This window comes from Lepisosteus platostomus, chromosome 5 (genome assembly GCF_059453375.1).
Source record: "Lepisosteus platostomus isolate fLepPlt1 chromosome 5, fLepPlt1.hap1, whole genome shotgun sequence".
NCBI lineage: Eukaryota > Metazoa > Chordata > Actinopteri > Semionotiformes > Lepisosteidae > Lepisosteus > Lepisosteus platostomus.
This window is the reverse complement of record NC_142615.1, coordinates 37,393,504-37,415,538: the sequence shown is the minus strand read 5'-3', so window position 1 is coordinate 37,415,538 and position 22,035 is coordinate 37,393,504. Positions and strand designations below refer to the sequence as shown.

At 41.1% G+C, this 22,035-nt stretch overlaps 4 non-coding genes across 4 annotated transcripts; 2 read left to right on the top strand and 2 right to left on the bottom strand.

The window, feature by feature from the left end:
* Positions 1-1,255: 1,255 nt before the first annotated feature.
* Positions 1,256-1,368, bottom strand: trnal-caa (transfer RNA leucine (anticodon CAA)). The gene is made up of 2 exons: positions 1,331-1,368; positions 1,256-1,301 (listed from the first exon to the last, which is right to left on the bottom strand). It is a non-coding gene; the product is annotated as a tRNA-Leu (tRNA).
* Positions 1,369-7,215: 5,847 nt separating this feature from the next.
* On the bottom strand, positions 7,216-7,328 carry trnal-caa (transfer RNA leucine (anticodon CAA)). The gene is made up of 2 exons: positions 7,291-7,328; positions 7,216-7,261 (listed from the first exon to the last, which is right to left on the bottom strand). It is a non-coding gene; the product is annotated as a tRNA-Leu (tRNA).
* A 12,285-nt stretch (positions 7,329-19,613) lies between these two features.
* Positions 19,614-19,686, top strand: trnaf-aaa (transfer RNA phenylalanine (anticodon AAA)). The gene has a single exon. It is a non-coding gene; the product is annotated as a tRNA-Phe (tRNA).
* Positions 19,687-19,795: 109 nt separating this feature from the next.
* trnav-aac (transfer RNA valine (anticodon AAC)) lies at positions 19,796-19,868 on the top strand. The gene has a single exon. It is a non-coding gene; the product is annotated as a tRNA-Val (tRNA).
* Positions 19,869-22,035: the final 2,167 nt, after the last annotated feature.

The window sequence follows — 22,035 nt, the reverse complement described above, 5'->3', positions numbered from 1 at the left end:
TTTTGGGTTAACTGTTATTCACATACTCTAACAAAGAGAAACGTTAGTGTCTTCCGGTGTGTGAGCCCATCTCTCAAAAAATAAAGAAAATAAGTTATATAAATTGAATTCTTCTACTTTTTAGGCTTGCATAGTCTTATTCATATTTCAGTTAAACCTTTTCTTCTGTAGTAATTTCATTTGATATTAAAATTAGTCCTGATTTACAATTTTTGGACATGGTTCATCTTAAAGGATTTTGTAATAAGTTTCAGTTTAGGAAAATCGTGCCCAGAAGCTACCAAAACTGGTAATGTTCACATTATGTGTAATGCAAAAGCAGCAGTTGGGGTGGGAAACAAAAGGCATTTCTTGGTATGAATCCTAAAACTTCATAGATGGCGTTCTAGGACTTCAGATAAAGCTGTCAATACATCATAGATTTCTACTCAATCAATATCAGCAGTGTTATCACTACCGAACGCTAAATATAGATCCTGGCAATAATTCATGAGTTGTTTGTTAGAAAATTGTTTATGGTTTTTTTTAAACATATTTTCAATACCAGACAAAAAGTCGAAAGTTTCAATTTCATGCAACTGATGAAATCTCTCTTCGATGCAAGTTATAAGTACAGTACATCCAAAATACTGCGGAATCAATCAAATTTACATGTTTCTTGTGGATCCAGAAGATCATTTTGAGACTCAAAACATGCCTGTCTTTTCTTTTTTCGAGGACAAAGGAGTAGCAGCAGGAGTAGCAGTAATGGCAAGAACGTGTTTAGAGTTCAGCACTTCTCATTTCTAATGCAGAGCCATCGGCTCGGAAAGCACCGCCCGCGATAAAAGAAATTGCAGAATTGGTCTGTTCATGCTGCCTACACGCTTTGAATTGCTGGCATTTTCTGCAAGCGTTCCTGTTTGAGGGTTCATGAAATTCCTCACATTTGAGCCAACACTAAAATATTTCATTCGGGGTCGCCTAATTCATAGTGCAAACCAAATCTACAGGGGAATGCTGTGGCACATGAAGCCATTTGTTATTCTGTTGTGAGGTGTGAGGGGCGGAATGCAAATCGAGTTGGTGAATAGAAAATGAAACAGGAGTCCTTCTTGAGCTACGAATTCCAAAAAGTATGAAAACCTGTGCATTTTAACAGTGCAGAATACTCACAAATTGCACTGAGTTGCTTGCTTTCTTCTGCTGCTTTTATATTTCAGTCATTCACTGTCAGCTAGCACTGGAACAATTCAAGAGAGGTAAAAACAGAAGCTGTCAGGAGTGGGATTTGAACCCACGCCTCCATTTGGAGAACAGAACACCCAAGCCAGCTGGAAAGACACATGTCCTTGAGTCTGGCGCCTTAGACCACTCGGCCACCCTGACAAGCGAGAGCAAGTGGTGTGCTGAATGCACCAGTAGTTGATTAAACTGAGTTTCTTCCCTGAAATGATTTGCTTGCGAAGAGCCAAGTTGCCTTGAATGGATCTTGGAAATCAAATATACGGATGGATTGTTATTCGGTTGTGAGTTTTGAGGGGCGTATTATAAATTGAGTTGGTGAAAAGGCGCTTTTTGTTAGTCTGTCGGGAGGCTGCACAAGGTGTTTAGAGGGAGAACTTCTAAAAGGCAGGCTCCATAGGTAATGATCACATTTTCTTGCATGCTAATCAAAAGAAATATTAAGAAACTTTTCCCGATACCAGTTTTTTACAAAAGTAAAGGCACACGGCACATGTGTGCCACATCACGTCCGAGTTTAGTGACAACTACCTCAGAGATTGTAAGCTGGGTAGTTTCAGATTAGATCACTTTTTTATCAAAGGTTCAAGCAAACCCGAATACTTTTGCAAGAGACATTTCAGAATCCCAGTCAAATCCAGTACGATTGCTGGATCCTTCGAATCGACTGAACTATAGCACAGATCTGCAGTCCACCATTAGAATACTGTGTTGTATAAGCCAGACCGCCCAAAATAGTTCTAAAACAGGAGATGCATCCTCGTTTCGGAATGTGGTATAAAGTGAAATGGTCTGGGAAGAGTCCTACGTTTGAACAGTTCAAAATAGACGTAAAGGGGTATTTACGGACTCTTTCGAAATGTAAGAACAAGCTGTGCGGACCTTATCTTTATTTACGTCGTGTAAATGTTTTTCATAAAGTGTAATTGTATTATAGCATGTGCCCCTGACGATTTTCTTGATACGTTATATGTGCTCTTGTTTGTATTGTATGTAGTTTTGTAGTTCAAATAAAACGTAAAAGACACAACTTTCCGGATGCGGCTGCTGTAAAAATAAAATGACATCAAGGGCGCTGTACGCAGAGGTGTGAAGCCTGTTTCATAGAAGAACTATATCCAGACGTGTTAAAGAATTCGAGATCTCACTACGAGAATGGCAGCATCTCAAAAAAAGCAGGTGCAGTTCGTTACACAGTCGTAATGCCAGTAAGTCGGACCAGAAGAGCGAAAGCCACCTGGCTTTCTCTGAGCAAGTAATGGGACAAAGAGACACAGTACAGTGGTAACTGTGGCTGAACAGTGGAAAGTGCTGGATTAAGGCTCCAGCCCCTTCAGGGGCTTGGGTTTGAATCTCACCTTGTTAGGTGCTTCTGTTGAGACCCCTTCCAACTGACTTCAAAAGGGAGGAAGCTGCTTTTTGGCAGTCTCTCGAGAAACTAAGCAAAGTGTTTAAAGATACTTTGTCAGCTTGACATCAAGGCAAAAAACAAAAACTTTCTTGCGTCCACTCAAACCAAATGCGGTTTGCCACCTTTTGCGTTATGCAGGGAATGACGTCTGCCGAGATTACTTTTGAGTCAATGCAAATCATAGTGTGCCCTCCATTTTAATGTTGGTTGTGCTGGCGTGCTGCTTCTGTCTGTGAAACTTTATGCAATCAAGGCATTTAATGTTTTTTTTTAATAATTGAAAAAAAAGTACTGTTTTTTTCTTAAATATTGATGGTTTAAAAACGTATTTAATGTGAAACGGTCATTATGATTATAAAACGGTCAAAATGTTAGTGAAGAAATCAGTAATGTGAGGAAAGGTGAATTGTGGGAGCTTCTTGACTCCCTGTGTCGTGCTGTGTTTCTCTCTCATTCTACTTGGAGTGGTGCCGTCACTTCTGGATAAAGTCTGTCTTGGGTCATTCTGAACAAGTCAGGTATGACTGTGCTTCACCACAAGAAGAGACACCTCACTTGCGAGGATCCCAGTATATTTCCCCTTTCAGAGCCCATGGGAGTGAATTTCATACACAATTAAAAAAGCCTAATTTTATTTAGAGGCTTCAGACACTTTTTTAATTAAAAAAGTGACCTGAAACACCTTAGCTTTCAGGTTTGCTAGAACCAGTAATAATAAAGTGGTCTCAAACTTTCATTGTCTGATGTAGCTGTCTCTAAAGTTGGACATGATGTTTTGGAGATGCTGAGATATTGAGAAGAACTCAACTAAATGGTGAGAAGTCTGGGTTCAGCACCAGCAGATGGTGAAGAACTCTTAGCTGACCCCAACCTAATTTGAACTCACAACTTTCAGAGCTAGAATCAGCTACACTACCACTGTGCCACACCCTTTAATCTTCTTTAGCTCCCCAAAGGAGAAAAATCAGTGTCCCAAAAAAAGTGCTTCCCAAAATGTCTTTAACAGAAAGGAAAATTTAGACAGGCTTCCATTTCTGCATTAAGAACTGTTTGTGCTGTCCTGTAATTGAGGAAATATACCACCTAAATCAGCAAAGAGTTCTATGTTTGAATAGTTCTAAATAGAAGAAGAACTAAACAGAAGAACTTTATCCAGAGGTGTTTAAGAATTCGAGATCTCACCATGAGAGGGGAAGCATCTCAGAAAAAGCAGGTGCAGTCGGTTCCATAGTCATAACGCCACTGTCGGACAAGAGCAAAAGCCACCCGGCTTCCTCCGGGCAAGTAATGAGACAAAGAGACAAGACACAGTGGTTAGTGTGGCTGAGTGGTCTAAGGTGCTGGATTAAGGCTCCAGTCTCGTTGGAGGTGTGTGTTTGAATCCCACTGCTGCTAAGAGTTTTTGTGTTACAACCACCAAGTGGAGCAATGTGCTAAAAGCTACTTTATCAGCTTAACATCAAAGTAGGGAGAAAAAAGTGTTTCTTCTTCTCAACACAAATTCTTGTTTCCACCTTCAGCAGGGAAGTTTGTCTACCAAGATCACTTTTGAGTCAGTGCAAATCACAGTGCGCCCTCAATTTTAATGTCGGTTGTGCTCCTTTTATCTGTGAAATGTTAATGTTCTGCATTTTCAAGTCGAGTCATCCTCAGGGGTAGAGCTGATTAAGTCTTTCCGCATAGCGCTCCATCAGAAATAACTTGTCTAAGTTCAAAAGAGATTGTTTCACTTCAAGCAATCACAAAGCATACTTCACTATGTCAGATCTAAATGGGGAATTTGTTGGTTACAAAGCTGAACGTTTTTCCATGTTCTGCTAGAGTATCCACTGGCTTGCCTTTATCAGCTGTCTTGGAAAGATAAGCTGTGCTTCGTCTCAGGAAAAATCATCAGTAATTTTATTCTGTGCGTATGGCCATTATTTAAAGTATATAAAAATCACGAGTTCATAGATTTATCCAAATATCAACAGCACTTTGTAAACCTGTCATAAGAATTCCTTCAATCCAATAGTTTCACTCCAGGGTAAAGGCAAGGAAACATAGGGAATTCTTATTTAAAGACAACATCCGTATTGGATTGCATGTAAGCAGGCACCACTCAGAATTCCTAATATGATTTTGAATTCAGTTTTGCAGTGCTTTAGTGCTTTACTACTTTCAGAGAGTCCTTTATTGGCCTTGCTGAAGCAGAGAAGCGACATAATCACAATTGTGACCAGTTTTTCTGCTGTTTCTGGTTAATAATGATTATTATTTTGTATTTTGATTAGTATTTTTCGTAGCGTTCTTCCTCAGCTTTTAAGATTTTTGGTGAGCAAGAACCACTGAGAACGAGTCTGAATCAATCAAGAACACATATGGTACTGCTGTCCTGTGTACAACTGCTTCATCCTAATTGAGCTTTTCAGTGTTGAAGAAGACGTTTCTAATTTCGATTGCTGGTTTCAGAGGATGTGCTACAAGATCACAGATTCATTTGAAAAGATTTGGAGATGCATTGGCTGGGATTCAAATCTGGCTCAATTGGATGAAGGCACCTATACTCAGCAATGAGAGGAAAGGAGAAGGGGCCAGAGGTAGTGTGGCTGAATGGTCTAATATGCTGGATTTTAGGCTCCACTCTCTCAGGGGTGTGGGTTTAAATCCCACTACTGCCCAATGTTTTAAGACCTTACTTCCTGTGATTTGTAATATGGTCAGTAAAAGCACTTTATGTAAGTATCTCTTATGTCAGCACTAAAAGTCACTTACTGCTCCACAGGTCTGGGGTTCAATCCCTGGCATCTTCAGGTGTTTTATATTACTGTACTCACATCACAATCTTCTGTTGAGTGAGAACTCTTTGCTCGTGTTCATGAGAGCCAGGTTTACCTTTTGAATCTCACCCGGGATTTCCTGAGAGATCATTCAGTGAGCGAGTCCTCCCTCTGGACTCCGCACTGAGCTGAAAGCTGCACGAATTCCTCACTGTGTGTCCTGTACTGTTACAGGTGGTCCAGCGTAAATGTGCAGCACAGTGACATAAACACCTTGAAATTTTCTGTATGTGAAGGAAAATGCAAAAGAGCATGTAAAGTATTGATCACATAAAATATCCATGGTACAACTAGAGAAAAAACTGAAGCACAAAACATCGACTATTGATGATTACAAGAGATTCAAGAAACACAACCGTCCGCAGATGGGTTCGGATCCTGAACGCTTAAGTCAAAAGAACAAAAGCAAAGTAAACTCTCTTCATTGTCTTATAGTTTATGTAATAAAACAATTTTTTACTTTCTTTATAATTTCTTACTGTTGATAGACGATTTATTGAATTTTAACAGAATCACAATTACAAATATTTGGGGTTAAACTGTTATTCACATACTCTAACAAAGAGAAACGTTAGTGTCTTCCGGTGTGTGAGCCAATTTCTCAAAACTTTAAAAAATAAGTTATAGAAATTGAATTGTTCTACTTTTTAGGCTTGCATAGTCTTATTCATATTTCAGTTAAGCCTTTTCTTCTGTAGTAATTTCATTTGATATTAAAATTAGTCCTGATTTACAAGAATTTTGTAATAAGTTTCAGTTTAGGAAAATCGTGCCCAGAAGCTACCAAAACTGGTAATGTTCACATAATGTGTAATGCAAAAGCAGCAGTTGGGGTGGGAAACAAAAGGGATTTCTTGGTATGAATCCTAAAACTTCATAGATGGCGTTCTAGGACTTCTTGCTTCAGATAAACCTGTCAATACATCATAGATTTCTACTCAATCAATATTAGCAGTGTTATCACTACCGAACACTAAATATAGATCCTGGCAATAATTCATGAGTTGTTTGTAAGAAAATTGTTTATGTTTTTTTTTAACATATTTTCAATACCAGACAAAAAGTCGAAAGTTTCAATTTCATGCAACTGATGAAATCTCTCTTCAATGGAAGTTATAAGTACAGTACATCCAAAATACTGCGGAATCAATCAAATTTACATGTTTCTTGTGGATCCAGAAGATCATTTTGAGACTCAAAACATGCCTGTCTTTTCTTTTTTCGAGGACGAAGGAGTAGCAGCAGTAGTAGCAGATATGGCAAGAACGTGTTTAGAGTTCAGCACTTCTCATTTCTAATGCAGAGCCATCGACTCGGAAAGTACCGCCCGCGATAAAAGAAATTGCAGAATTGGTCTGTTCATGCTGCCTACACGCTTTGAATTGCTGGCTTTTTTCTGCAAGCGTTCCTTTTTGAGGGTTCATGAAATTCCTCACATTTGAGCCAACACTAAAATATTTCATTCGGGGTCGCCTAATTCATAGTGCAAACCGAATCTACAGGGGAATGCTGTGGCACATGAAGCCGTTTGTTATTCTGTTGTGAGGTGTGAGGGGCGGAATGCAAATCCAGTTGGTGAATAGAAAATGAAACAGGAGTCACTTCTTGAGCTACGAATTCCAAAAAGTATGAAAACCTGTGCATTTTAACAGTGCAGAATACTCACAAATTGCACTGAGTTGCTTGCTTTCTTCTGCTGCTTTTATATTTCAGTCATTCACTGTAGCACTGGAACAATTCAAGAGAGGTAAAAGCAGAAGCTGTCAGGAGTGGGATTTGAACCCACACCTCCATTTGGAGACCAGAACACCCAAGCCAGCTGGAATGACACATGTTGTTGAGTCTGGCGCCTTAGACCACTTGGCCACCCTGACAAGCACAAGCAAGTGGTGTGCTGAATGCACCAGTAGTTGACTAAACTGAGTTTCTTCCCTGAAATTACTTGCTTGCGAAGAGCCAAGTTGCCTTGAATGGATCTTGGAAATCAAATATACGGATGGATTGTTATTCGGTTGTGAGTTTTGAGGGGCGTATTATAAATTGAGTTGGTGAAAAGGCGCTTTTTGTTAGTCTGTCGGGAGGCTGCACAAGGTGCTTAGAGGGAGAACTTCTAAAAGGCAGGCTCTCTATGTTTAACATCAAGAAAGATTTTTTTTTCTCAATGGAAATGCTCTTTGGCGCTTTCAGCTTTACGTAGGGAACAACGTCTGCCGAGACCACTTTTGAGCCAATGCAAATGGTAATGTGCCACCAAGTACATTTAATATTGGCTGTGGTAGCGAGCTACTTTTGTTTGTGAAGCTTTTACTTCTTTAAGCTGAATCATCAGCAGGAGTAGCTTATTAAATCTTTGCTCATTGCGCTCCATCAGAAATACCTTGTCCATGTTCAAAAGAGATCAGGGGATTTACTTCATGCTTTCACATGGCATACCTTACACGAAAGATTTAAATGGGGAATTGATTGTGCTTCTTGATGTTGTTCCTGTGGTTGCCTTGGTTACAATGGTGAACGTTCTTCCACGTTCTGCTAGAGTATCCACTGGGTGGGCTTTATCAATTGGCTCGGATAGGTCATCAGTGCTCCGTCTCCAGAAAAATAATCAGCACTGTCTTTTTTCTGTGCGCATGACCGTCTTTTAAAACATATAAAATCACGAGTTCATTGATTTCTCCAAATAACAACAATACATTTTAACCCTTCAATCCAATAGTTTTACTCCAAGTAAAAAGCAGCGCAATATATAGAGAGATGACATTCAAAGATTTCAACGTTCTTATTAGTATTAAATAGTATTCTTTAGATGTGAGGGTAGGAGTGGACCACAGCAGGCATAATCAGCAAACCAGGAAAACAAAGAACAGGACAGGTGAAATGTGTATCCAGAAAGCGAATGATCAGAAAAAGGAAATGGTGTTACGCCCAGGTTTTCGACCCAATTGTTTTAACTTGCTAATGCATCAGACACATTTCCTGGCGTATTGTGTTTTAAATAAAATAGGAGTGTCTTTCCCTGGCATTAGCTCATCGGTATGGTGTAAGTTTTATCTGTACCATACCATACAGTATATAGGTACAGAATTCAAGCTGCACCACTGTATCGCTTTGGTAAGGGGACGGACAATGACTAAAATCACGAAGACTCTCTCACACCAAATAATGAAGATGAAAAGAAACGGGAAGTCAACACAGGACATTGTACAGCAGTTGGCTTCGATGGACATCTTCGTTTCTGAAAGCACAGTGAGACAGTGAGTATAAAGGGGAGAGGAGGCAAAGAGAATCTAAACCGAGGACGATTCAAAGGTAAATAAATTTCTAAAAATACCTTTCTTGCATGTAAATACAACTACGCACATTATTTTTAAAACTAACTGCTGATCTCTTTTTTTTTCAAGTCTTATTGTGCGAGCTATCGACAAACTAACTGATGAAAATGATGAGCTACCGGCGATGCAAGTCCAAAGACGGCTATGGGCTGACCTCGGTGCGAACATTAGCCCGACATCGATAAAAAGAGTACGCAGGAGGCTTGGATGGAGATACAGAAAAACCAACACAAGCCCCATGATAAGGCAAAAAAACAAAGAGGAAAGACTCAAGCAAGCGCTCCAATGGATTGAACAGGGGGAGGCATTTCAGGATGTACTTTTCACCGACGAAACAACAGTGGCTCTGGAACAGTTTTCAACAATGGCATTTTGCAAAAAGGGGAGATATGTGGACAAGCCAAAGCCCAAACATCCACTGAAGGTTCACGTCTGGGGGGGTATATCTAGAAGAGGCCCGGGACCACTTCTTATTTTCGAAGGAATTATGGACCGTGTATTCTTCGAGGAAGTTGTGGTCACACAGCATGCTGCCCCATATATCAGGGAGCAGTTTGGATCAAGGCACCGTCTCTTTCAAGACAACGATCCGAAACACACAGCAGCAAGGGCGAGGCTTATAGCAGAAGGAGTGAACTGGGTGAAAACTCCAGCCGAATCCCCAGATCTAAATCCGATAGAGATGGTTTGGCATTCGTTGAAAGACTACGTTCGGAAAACTGCTAAGCCCGTCACAAAGCAGGAACTGATCGATGCAATCTGTAAATTCTGGGAGGAAGAACTGACCGAACAAAATTGTAAAAATTTTATTAACAGGCTGTTTCGTGTTCTTCCTAGGATTGTTGACCGGGGCGGGGGACATTCGGGAATGTAAGTCTGAGAAAGACAGTCTCACGTTTGTGGACAGTCTGTCCACAAACAAAACATTCCTGTTAGACAAGAGGAATTGAAAAAAAAAAAATTGTCAAATAATTTTTTTGAATCCCCGGCGGAACACATTCCATAAGAATCAGCGCTTTACAACCCTTACTTCGTGCGACTGGAAAAGAATTAGTGATCGGATCAACGAAATGCTTCGTAGAAGGAGGCGCTCTTTTCCTCTAGTCTAACAGTCTGTCCACAAACAAAACATTCCTGTTTGACAAGAGGAATTGAAAAAAAACAATTTTGTCAATGGAAACCGGTGTGTGTGTCTCTCTCTGCTGGATGTCTCTCTCACTCTCTGCTGAATGAATAAAAGCATTTTATTAAAAACGCGTTTGTGTTTGTCTGGTATTTACTTTGGTCCCTTTTAACTGTTTTTCGATCTACAGTATTGCTTTGAGATGCCACTTTTAAAGGTGATATGTAAAATAAAGTTTTTTATTATTGTTATAGAGAAACATGATTAGATTTTCCTTGCTTCAGAAAAAAAGATCTAAAGTCTTTCTTAATTCGATGTATTTAAAGCAGTAAACTACTGTAGGTGTAACATAACATTCAGAAATACGAGAATAGTTTTGTGGTGTTTGTTTAGATGAAACGTTTCTAAAACGTATAACGTAACAAAATTAAAGACAATTAAAATCTGTAATCTTTCCACTTGTACTGTATGTCATCGGAAAGTTTCTGCTTTGTGTAAGGATGGTATCAAAAAGCAATCTTAAGTGGTGAGTAGCTGTGCTCAATGTATTTAAGGGACTTAAAAGTAAAAGGAGATGCTTCATATTGCTTGACTAATTTTAAAAACGAAGTTATAAATGCAGACGCTCCCTCGGTACTAGTATTTTAGTACTTAGTACTAAAGTACTAAGTATTTATTTTAGTACTAAAAATAAGATACACTCTACAGACATTCACAACGGTGACTGTCAGAAGATAGGACACAGCGGCTCAGGCACCTGCTGAATGGAAAAGGGGCACTTTAATGTTCTGTATGGCTAATACTAAAGCCAATACTAATATTCAATACTTTAATATTCTTTTCTGTATGTTTAACAATAGTGGGTACTGGGCTTATTCGTCCCTGCTCCCGTTGTTAGGTGTTAATGTGTTGTTAAGTGTGAATTTGTACCTGTTTCCCTGAGGTCTGGCTTTTTTTCTGGAAAACCATAACTCTGGTCTTGTCCAGATTGACTGTCGGCGCCCAGGTCTGACAGTGCTGCTCCAGCAGCGCCAGGTTCTGGCGCAGCCTCTGTTCTGTGGGCGACAGCGGGACCAGGTCGTCTGCAAAGAGCAGGAACTCGATTTCCATAATTAATGCAGATCAGTAAATCAAGGGACAAAACAATTATTGCACCCGGCTCCTCAAAGGGGTTTGACGTGCTAATGCGTTGGTTTAACAGTCCGGGTGTGGCAAGCCTCTAATGTCTCCCGACTTCGGCAAGAGGCACCCGCCTTTCATTGGAAGACAATGAACATTCTAGCCGTACATGTGAATATAGCATAAATACACAAAGGGATTGGGTGAGCTCCCATCACAAAAAAAACTGCGAACCTGCACTACAGCGACCACAGTACAGTATGGAGACCAAGACCTTTTACAGGAAGAGACGGGGTGCTTCTGCCGCCCCAGCTTCCAAAGAGCGAAGGGTAAGCAAATACAGCAGACTTCATCTGAAATACGTGATTACAGCGTATATTACAAGGTATTATTGCCGTTTTGAATTTTAAATTCAATTATAATTATTTCTTCGTAGCCTGTTCTTCAAGAAAACACCGCACGGGCGAAACGATCTACCACCAGGACAGTAAAAAAGAAAGCGGTAAGACGGAAAAAAAGAAAAGTTTATTTTGACTTCTGTTCCGCGACTGATGAATACTACTGTGTGACTTTATTTCTTACATGAATTATGTTATTTTGCCACAGGCCGTGGGTCTCTGCTCTCGGCCACTGGCCAGGGTGCCAACCTGTAGAAGCAGCATCTGTGTGGAGACATTTCGGCAGCAGCGGGAGCAGTACGATGCATTACTGGGGAGGACTGGGAGGCTAGAGACACTCCTGAAAATGCAGAGGAAGGAGACAGTATGTTCCAGCAGTCAAACAGTTGAGCAGCTGTCTCCCGAAAAGTGCCTCTCCCCGCCGCGCAGGTTGCAATGCCTGGCGGAAGCTCTGACCCCCGCAGAGCACACACCGCCTCAGGACACTCCATCCCGGCCTCTCCGTTCACCACCGCATGGGAATTGGTTGATGCTGTCCCCGCCGTCTATCTCCCCCCAGGAAGCACAGCGGAATTCACAGACGCCAGTGGGACGAATAATTCTCCCAGATGTCCAACTGCTACCCATCACTCAGGAGATGGAGGGGGGGTTGTACTTGCAGTGCATCGGCATAGACGGGAAAGCAAGAGCCGACTGCTACGCCGCCCTCATGTTTCGAAATCTTGTGACTTTTGAAATTTACTGGGGGTGGACCACGTCTGTAAATTTCGATGGGTCCAGAGGCAAAAGTGCCTTGCCTTGCAATCTCCGGGAAACCATTAGTAGCATGGTGAATCGGAGATTCTCAACCCTTACTTTGTGCGACTGGAAAATAATTCGTGATCGGATCAACGAAATGCTTCGTAGAAGGTGCTCTTTTCCTCTCGTCTAACAGTCTGTCCACAAACAAAACATTCCTGTTAGACAAGAGGAATGTAAAAAAACAATTACGTTTGTCAATGGAAACCTGTGTGTGTGTCTCTCTCTGCTGGATGTCCCTCTCACTCTCTGCTGAATGAATAAAAGAATTTTATTGAAAACGCGTTTGCGATTGTCTGGTATTTACCTTGGTCCCTTTTAACTGTTTTTACAGTCTACAGTATTGCTTTGAGACGCCACTTTTAAAGGTGATATGTAAAATAATTTTTTTTATTATTGTTATGGAGAAACATGATCAGATTTTCCCTGGTTCAGAAAAAAAGATCTAAAGTGCTACACATAACTTTCTTAATTCGATGTATTTAAAACAGTGAACTACTGCAGGTGTAACATAACATTCAGAAATACAATCGAGAATAGTTTTGTGGTGTTTGTTTAGATGAAACGTTCCTAAAACGTATAACGTAACAAAATTAAAGACGATTAAAATCTGTAATCTTTCCACTTGTACTGTATGTCATCGGAAAGTTTCTGCTTTTTGTAAGGATGGTATCAAAAAGCAATCTTAAGTGGTGAGTAGCTGTGCTTTAAGGGACTTAAAAGTAAAAGGAGATCTTCATATTGCTTGACTAATTTTAAAAACTAAGTTATAAATGCAGACGCTCCCTCGGTGCCATGCCGGGTGTAAAGATCAAAATATACATTCGTCCCGGGCAGAGGCCGAAGAGTGCCCGGCTGGGGTGCGCGGGGAAGAGCAGGACAGGAGTGAAAGTGGTCAGGGTGGGGTTTAGGAAGGCGTACAGTCTGGGCAGGTATAGATTTTATTTTTCAAATACGTTTTAGAAAACGATTACAATCTAATCCTTCCACGTTTGATCCCAAAATCCCAAGAAAAATAAATCTAAACGGGTAGAAAGCTATGCTGAAAGTTTATTAAGATACTTAGAAGACAAAGATACTGTATCAATTTATGTTGCATTAGTCTGATTATGATTAAAAAACACATATAATTAAACATGCGTTTGCGATTTAAATCAAAACACGATTTAAATCAATATAAATGTTTATATTGTAACGCATACTGTCCAGCCTCCATTTCTCTATAAAAATTTACTCTATTACACACACACACACAATAGAAGCAGGAAGCAGAAGCAGGGACCGTTGTCAGAAGGGAAGAAGGTGACTATTCATTGTTATCAAAAATGACTTAGAATCGATCATGTTGTGATATTTTGAAATATAAAAGTCAATGGATTGTCCATAATATTCCTATTCTATTTTTTCGAAGAAATGTTTGTTAAAAGAAAAGTCCAGCACCAGCTGGATTTGAACACACAACCCGTGAGTTGGTAATCGGGCACGTAGACCAGTGGGCTACAAGGGAAGTCGCATGAAAAGAGAGGCGAAACAGCCCTACACAGCCCTGTCGCAGTACACGACTATAATCATATCGTTATTAATTTCTTGAGATACGCGATTCCATATTATATTCCCTTTTAATCAAATTCTAAAAGTATGCTTGTTGACTTCGGTATCACGTTAGTTAAAGACTTCGATGCTTAAAATGTTTAGGGAGAAATGGAATACTGGTGTGTATGTTTTCTTTAAAGTACCGAGACCAGCCATATACTGTATGTTTAAGTTCCAAAATTAATATCGTTTATGGCCTTCACACGCGTTGCAGTATGCTCCTATTCTTTTTATGCTCAGGCACTAAGATTTCCCTTCAGTGGTAAAATTCCATATAAATATTCAATACTTAAAGGGCACAGTTAAGACATTAAATATACATATACATACTGTATACAGTACAGTTTGCATACGGTAATATGTTTATGTTCCTAAATCAATCTCTTTTATGAGCATGTGAAAGCATTGGTGAATTGATTCTCAAAAATTACTGTACTTTGCATGATTGGAAACAAATGCATGATTGCGAAATGCTGTGGTGTTACTTTTACAAAGAGGGTCAATGAAAAAAAGAATGTTGACCAGGGCAATACTTTGAGTTTACACTTAAAGCTCGTCCAAGGTCATTCATTATTACTACTATTAGTAATATCTTCGTTAAAGACTTTGATGGCGACAGCTCAAACATGAGAGGTTGAGCTTTATTAGCTCCACCTTGCGGAAATTCCGGATACTATTATTTTGCTTGCCGTATTATAGGAGAATTTACGGTAACAATGACACCAGAAAACTGAAAGTTCCTTCCCCTCCCCAAGTAGAACTGTCTAATCTACATAAACACAGTGGGGTGTAACACCTAGCCTAGACTTTGTGAGAACTGAGTAGTTCTACTCAGTTTGGTGAATTGTTGATAAACCAAACTGGTGCCCTCCCTCTAACTCACCATTCCTCCCTTATGGTAGTGTATGCAGAGAAACCCATGTATATAAACCCATAGGGTCAAATGCAATGGACTTCCCGAGTTAAAACACAGCCGCGTACTAAGTTAGTATGGTACATTCTGGAGATCATCTCCCGCTCCAAGTTCAATTGCAGCAAAAAACATGTGGAACAAAGTTGGAGCTCAGCTCAACTTGTGCTTAATCCGGTTCCAAGGGCTCGGCCTTGTTGTACTAATTAGCCCGAACTGGAGAGGACTGTACATCAGAACACTTCTGATTAGTAGAATAATATGTAGGCCACATTAATATACAATTACTTTTCTGTTTCATTTATATTCAAACAAAATTTCCTGACAAATCAGTTAGTTTTTAATTTAAGAATTGCATTTAGTCGACGATTCACCTGATGAGGCTACATAGTTATTAATGAGATAGCCAATTATAATTAGTCATGAAACAAATGAGAACAGCAGCTGTCCATTTGAAATTAAACACTACTGTATTATTGCAGAATTAATTTTGTTTAACACTCCAGATGAATAAGCAGACATCATTACAGCTAAATTGTTACAAAAGACACCGACTAATAATCAGTAAAGTTAAGTTTTATTTTTAACAGAACTGGAAATTAAACTTATAAAAATACTTGAGCAAAAAAAAAAACAACACAACAATTGTTCCTCTGACCTTCTAAGCATTTTTTTAAGGCAATACATTTCTTTAGCAGGGTGTGCCTTGTGCTTACTTTTCAGAACTTTGATTTTCTCTCTCTCTCCTGTATCAGTTCAGATTAAGCTCTTTAATCAGTTCCAACATCTTCCTTTCAAAGTGGGGAAGTGCTTGCTGGCATGTTGTTTTGCCAAGTCGTGCCTATCCTTTATGACGGTATCTTCTGACACCTGCGCACAATCCAACAACATTACAAGACCAGCGCTATAACAGGAGTCATAAAAACACAAGAAGCCACATTGAACGAGCTTTCAGAATTGGTAAACAACGCTTTGCTTGTCTGTCATTTGGTTTGCATACCAGTCCATCAAGAGCTAGCACAACCCTGGCTGTTTCAACACAGTCATTGGATCACAGCCACAGGACAGAAAAGGGACTGTAAACCATCATAAATCACTTAAGATGCTGAGTTTTTTCCTTTAACATACTTGGGTGCCACCTATTTCCTCCTCATCCCTGCTTTCCTCCAATAACCACAAATACGGAGACCCATCACTAAAATATTTAACAAATCTATCCAGTTGACTCCTCGATTTTATAGAACATATTAAAGCCTCACGCTACATTTATATAAATAATAGTTTAAGTTCTGTTCTCTTCACTCCCTAGCACCTTAAACTTCACAGCTACTAGTAATGATTAACATTCAACATAATTAGTAAATGTCACTTTTGTAAATACACACATTAATCAGCTTCATTATGAATAAATGTGGTATGAGTGTTAAGCAATTTTAATTAAATATTACAATGTTTTCAAGCAGATGCATAAATTCAGTATGTGGTAACTATTATTTCCACTATATTCTGGAGCCTTCTAATGCAATTCATCGTTACACCAAGTATGGTACTAAGTTGCTCAAGCCATATTAAGAGGTGGTTTAAAATAATTCACTAGTTTAGTCACTTCTAGAGGGCAACAACTATTACTCTGTGTTCGTTGCAATTGAGAACAGGTTTAGTACGGTGTGGACTAAGCATAGCAGCAACGTTCGTTGCAATTGGACTTAAGGTGGAGCACAACTTCAGACCACAGCTGCGTACTAAACACGGGTTGAACGCCTGTTAGTACTTCACTTTCAGTTTGTTGCAATTAACCCCTAGACTTTACACTACGAAGGTCTAAATCAAGCTCAAGCAGAGACAACCCATTAATGGCTTTCATAACTTCCATTAGTCTCCACCTCTGTCTTCCCCAACTCATTCTTGATCTTCCTAAACTAGGCGTTTAACTGAAATTCAGCCCAATGAGACTGTTTAGTCTGAGAAAAAAAAAATATAATAAGCGCTATTCCTGACAGCCTGAAAAGAAACACAGATTCCTATAGCCTCAACTGAGCAAAAGAGTCAGTTCCTGCACTTTCTGAAGTATTATTTAAAAAAAAACTCCAGCACTGGCTGGAGAGGCTGTGTGTCCGGGCTCAGCGGTTATATAGGACAGGACTCAGCGCGCAGCAGGTGTGACTCATTGCTCTGCGCTGCCCGTGCGGAATGCGCGTCTCCTCCCCCCACACGCCACCGCCTCGCTAAACCGCCTTCATACTCCCCAGCGGCAATAACATCTCCATTTATTACATTAATTCTTCCCTCTTAACCTAGAAAACTCCCGGGACGTTTCTGTGAACCGGTAAAGCTCTCTCTGTTGGTGGTCACACGTAGAAACAATGCACGAGCTGAAAGCAGGAAGTCAAAGCACTCCTCCCTCACTGTATATCTGGGTCCAGACTTCCGAAAACTCCTAAAAGTGAATTTCCAGAACGCCATATTAAAGTCTCCCACCCGTTCGTTTCAAATACATCAATTAGATGAGTTCGGGTTCTTTTCTGATGTATTTTAATAGTTTGGCACTGTGCCTTGTTAAATATGTTACAAGCAAAGTTTATCAACTTCATGCGAGGTTTTGCGTGGATACAAAAACATTATATGATATCTATAACACACGTGAAGAGTGAATCTGAATTAATCAGAATGCTTTGCTGCACCAGAATTGTTATTTACGTATTTTAAAAATACATCTGTTGCATCTGAAGACAGAATAAAACCCAGAACTGTAAAAGGACGACAGACCATTAAACTGTCTGGTGATATTGCTGCATGGGGCGCAAGATCACAATAGAACACGTTATTGTAAAAATGTTTACATTCGTGAATGAGTATTTTTTTTTAATTATACCAAATGTCCGTTAAATAATGAATTACGTTTATCAGACCATAAACACTATTATATGAAAAAAAAAAACATTTACTATATATGCATTTAACTTGCTTTTTTAAAAAACATGACAATACGATAGATGAAAATTGTTGTTCAGCGCTCTTGTATTAAATATACTCTACCAGCCTTTTAAGTCATGTGTCAGAAATAAAGTGTATAAAATTCGCTAAATCAAACAAAACACAAAACACAAGCGCTACGAAAAAGAAAAAAATGTGTTTATCCTGCAATTTTATCTTGCTGAAACGTTTTTCGTTCGAAAACGATTTTGCCACGCCTGTAGCGTTTACACGAAACCTCTTAGAATCGCGAGAATACTTGCTTTGTGCATAAAATACATTGTGAATGCTTTCTCAGCCTTTACTTTTTCGTTTATATTACATTTTTTGGAACAAGCACGAATATTCTTTTGTCCATATCTTCGCAACGGAAGCACAGAACGCCTTCAAACCAAATGCATTTTAAAGACCACGACGTGGATATTTCCACAGCCTCTACATCAAAGTATCAGTGAGCTAATTATCTTTTTTTAAACCTCCGGTTTTTCATCGATGCGTAATTACGCACTAACTGGAACCCGGGGGACCGCTGTATACACAAGATCACAACGCGAGAAATACTGTTCAATACGGCTTCATGCGAAAAACCCGTATATGACCATAGGCAACAGAATAGCGCAGTCTCCAATTGCTCGGACTGTAAGCACAGGAATAAAGCTTTGTCTGAATTCTGAAACCCTTCCTTTACGTCCTGTTTTCATTCAGGTAAGAGTCAACTATATGCACAATACTACTGACAGCAGGAAGATTAAAATATTCTTTACTCAGCAGCTTATTAAAAACAGCTCCCATGATGTTCAAACCGATTTTTTACACAGAACACTGACACAGCTTTGCGTTCTGAATCTCTTTTTCTCGTGCTTTTATTTAATGTGGCACAATGCACTGGGATAGGGGTATTCTGTTCACAAACCAATAGCATTTAAACCACAGCACCCACAATGCTGCAAGTAAGTGTTTTACACACTAAGCAGAGAGCGATGTCTTCCTCGTTAGTATAGTGGCAAGTATCCCCACCTGTCACGCGGGAGACCAGGGTACATCAGGACGCGCATTGAAGTGAAAGCAGGATGCGCTGCCACATCCACTGTGCAGATCCCGCCACACTAAGAGGTGAGTGGGTCTGTTCGATCACAGCGCTAGGCGAACCCCCAAACAGTGTGGGTGGCAACAAACGAAATGGGCCTGTTTCCGCCCGGTTTCGATCCGGGGAAATCGGGCCCAGTAGTGGCGGGATCTGTACAGTGCATGTCGCAGCGCTTCAATGTGCTCAACATTCACTCCTACCCCGAGTGCAGAAAAGACAGCGTCCGCAGCAACAACAGCTCAGGTCTCTGCACAGGAGCTAAGCTGCCCTCATCTCCTCTGCTCTGCAGCTCCTGCGGAGTGGAGTCCTGCCTGGAGCCGTGTTTGCAGGCGGCGGCTCCCCGCGCCCTGTCTGTGCGTCGTGTCCAAGACCTCCTGGGAGGAAGAGAGAGCCCTCCCACTCGGGGGCTTTTCCACGGTCTGTGTGAGGAGGGGCGGGTGTGTCCAGTAGCTTATCGAGCGGAAGCCTGGGGCGGCGGAGAGCTGTGATCGTGCAGAACTTGAGGTGTCACCTCTTTGTCTGCTTTCCCGCCCCCCCTCCGCCCAAGCTCTGCTCCAAAGTAGCCCGGCAACCCCTCACACCTGCACGTGTCACAACCTAAGGTGCGGTCATGAGACACCCATGGGGTGTCGTTCTGTTCTTGCTAATTGTTTCCTGCCCGTCGCAGGCAGGAGTCCATGCGAGGAAGATGCGCTGGACAGAGCTCAGAGGGCGCAGCTGGGTGGCTTTCCTTCTGAGTGACGTTCCTGCAACACTCTCCCGCTACTCTTGGTGCGCTCATGCCACAACACAGGAAGGCTGGAGCAGGTGGCTGTGGGCTTTGCGCACCGCCGAAATAGCACAGTTGGGAGAGCGTTAGACTAAAGATCTAAAGGTCCCTGGTTCGATCCCGGGTTTCGGCATTTTGTTTCATCGCGCCCTTTGTTCCTCTCTCCAGCGCCCCCTTCCTAAAGTGACGCGTCCCTTTCTCAGCCCAAAACGCAAGCGAGACACCAGCAGCGGTCCCTGCAGGTTTCCGTAGTGTAGCGGCTATCACGTTCGCCTAACACGCGAAAGGTCCCCGGTTCGAGACCGGGCGGAAACAGCCTCGTTTTGCACGCTCCTGTACTTCACAGAGGTCTTGAGCAACCGGTCATTTGTTCCCAATGTATTTCCGGTGCCTTCGTTCACTCTTGTACCAAACGCACGTTCCTTCTGTACACGGAGCCGATCATTTGCAATTGGGCTGTGCCGACAGACCAGGGCGAGCTCTGTCGGCTCAAAAGCAGCGCAGGACCTGCAAGAACAACAGAAAGATTAGCATCCAGCGGGGGCCTCTTAGTGAGCCCAAGAGCTCATCAAGAATCGGCTGCAGCAACAGGGCTGGGCGCATTGTTCCATTCTCCGCCCACTCTCGGTGTAAACAAGTCCCTCCTGGTCTCTGCTTGAAATGCACTTTCCTGCGTTTGCTTTGGTGTAACTGGCTTCCCCTGCATGGGCGAATGTGAAGAAGATCCTTAGTAAGTCATTGAAGAAAACCGAGAAGAGGTCGGAGTGGCCTCTGTCGTTCATCAACGATCCAGTCAGGCAGTAATCCTCTGTAAAGCGCCGTTCGTTCACATCGATTGGCTTTTTTTTGCCTTCATTCGTGCGAGTAGTAAAAGCAGACACCCCTATTCTGCCGTGACCCGGATTCGAACCGGGGTTGTTGCAGCCACAACGCAAAGTACTGACCACTATACGATCACATCGAGTTACCGAGACACACGCGGCAGGGCGGAAAGGGCTGTGCTCTCTTCGTGTGACATAATTCGGAAAAGTCCTGACGTTGCATTTCAACTGAGCCCCAGTATACATCGACCCTTCGACACTCTGAGTGACAACTCTCTTGCGTGTTTTCTCATATTTATGTAGTTTGCTTGCATGATGCCGGTGAAGTGGAAATCTAATAAGTAAATTGATTCTTAAAAATGTAGAGAGCTTTGAAAAAATATATTGGTGCTTTTAGATAATATATTTCAAGGATGTAACTGCTGTGCTACAGTGCGTGCAGAATTTTAGAAAACAGTTCGTCAACAAAGTACACTGTTTAGGTTAGTTTAGAAGACAATGTACCAAAACAATATATGCTGTCTGGGTCATTAGAATTAGCTGAAAGTAACTGATAAGCTTTGAATAACAAATCTAGTTTTTCTTCTCTCGCTCTATGATGTAATCTGTTTTCTCTTAGAGAAAGGGGAAGTTTTAGAAGGGACCAAGTGCTGAACTTTTTTACAGCGCAACGTCTTATAAAAACCCTGTACTGCTTGTAACAAATTGAGTCTCTGATGCACTTGGCGAAGTGGCAGCAGGGCTCCCAATATTCCAATATTGAAATAAAGACCTTACTCAGGTGAGAACTCTCTCTTGTGGCTTCCTTGACAGTTATATTTCCATGACAGTTTGGGGGCTCGTACGGGATCACAAACCTAAACGCGAACGGCTGCTGAAACTCCATCCGGACCCGGACAATTTTAGCAAAATTGGACGAACCTCGGAGGATAAACTGTTTATCCTTCCAGAGACGCGTCTGGAGAATTGGCAGCTGTCTGACGCCAGTAAGTGATCCTTAAAAATAAATAGTTTGAGAAGCGAGCCACAGGGGTGTTCTCACGCGGGTTTGATGAGTCTGGGACTCATATAAAGAACTTATCTTAACACAGACGTGTGGTTTTTGCTCTGCGGAGTAGTTAATGTGATAAGGTTCTAAGTAAGGCACCGATCGGTAAAAATGGGAAATTAAAATTCAAAGACGAAAATGGGACCGAGCAGTCCAGCAAAAGTACACGTACGACAAATTCGGAGAAACAATTATAGCCTGGGTTAGGGAAAAAAATTATGTTCATGAACTGTAAAGCTAGGGTAATAGGTGTAAGGGAACTTGCACATAATTTATATATGATAATTAGGGGCCCATAACTATGAAGGAACTATGAAGTGAATCAGAATGGACAGAGGAAAGTTGAATTAGGAAAAAGAAGTTTCCTGAAGAAGGGGAAACTTAGAAGAGAAGGAGAAGAAATGAAAGAAAATGAATTGGAAAACTTATTTAATGGAAAGAGGAATCACAGAAATAATGGGAAGCTTAAAAAAAAAGACTAGTCTTGAAACTAAAGAACAGCAAGCTGCAGCTAAAGTCATGGCCATGCGTACTAAAAAGAAAAAGTCTCCACCGAAATTAGAAAGCGGTCCGGAGCCACTTGTTTGTGAAATACCAATGTGCATTTTTCCAG